Below are 1,019 nucleotides of genomic sequence, written 5' to 3'. Positions count from 1 at the left end.
ACTGGGGAGCTCTGGTAGCATAGTGCCTAAGGCACTTGACTGCTAACCAGAAGGCTGGCGGTTCAAACCCACCAGCCACTCCTCGGAAGGAAGATGGCGCAATCTACTTCCATAGTGATACTGCCTCAGAAACCCAAGGGAGGGGTCGCTATGAGTCGGGTCTGGCTCGACGGCACGTAACAACAACAACTGATAACAAAAGGCAATGATAATGAAAACAGGAAAAAAAATGAGATAATTACATAGTGCTTGCCTACTAAGTAAGATACATGGATGATCTTCAAACCAAACTGTGGTTTAGCTTAAGTAGTAAAAAATCTGTCTTGAGCATTATGCTCTTACAGCTATCTAAATGGGATCAAATTGACAACCTCAACTCGAAATAATAGATAAGAACTTTAGAGTGCAGAGAGTTTATATTAATGAGGGAGGAACAATTCAAAAAAGGAGGGTGAGAATGGGTGATCCAATCGAAGAATGCAAGCGGTGTCCCTAAATTTTATATGTAGAAACTATTGACTTGGTGTATGTTTTGCTGTTTATATTCTCAACAACAAAATAAATAAAATTTAAGAGGAAAGAAAAAGAATACATCATGAACTTCACTACATTGACTATAGGAGAAAAGGATGTTTTAATTGAATTAAGACCTGATTTGGAATGTTGGTAAAAGGAATTTTCTTGTTAACAAAGCAAGAGTTACAGTTAACACAAAGTACAGCTAAAATGTACCCCTTTTTTTTCTTAATGTTATCTAATCTAAGTGAGTCACAACCTTTACCCACACCAGATTCTTCATCTTCAATCTAAGTATTTGTCTTCGTTGTTATAACTGCCTGATCCAGTCAGGCCTTCCTTTGGTCTTTCTCCATACTGTGAAAAAGAAATTTTCCTACCTAATCTCAAGAATCTTATCCTGGAGAGGCGGGGCAAGATGGCGGACTAGGCAGAAGGATTGCACAGACCCTCTTCAACAAAGAAAAGGGAAACCAATAAATACAGACACAGAAGATAATCTT

This window comes from Orycteropus afer, unplaced genomic scaffold, assembly GCF_000298275.1.
Source record: "Orycteropus afer afer isolate SDZICR_OR568_19922 unplaced genomic scaffold, OryAfe1.0 scaffold00034, whole genome shotgun sequence".
Classification (NCBI taxonomy): Eukaryota; Metazoa; Chordata; class Mammalia; order Tubulidentata; family Orycteropodidae; genus Orycteropus; species Orycteropus afer.
Note: the sequence above shows the minus strand (reverse complement) of the source record.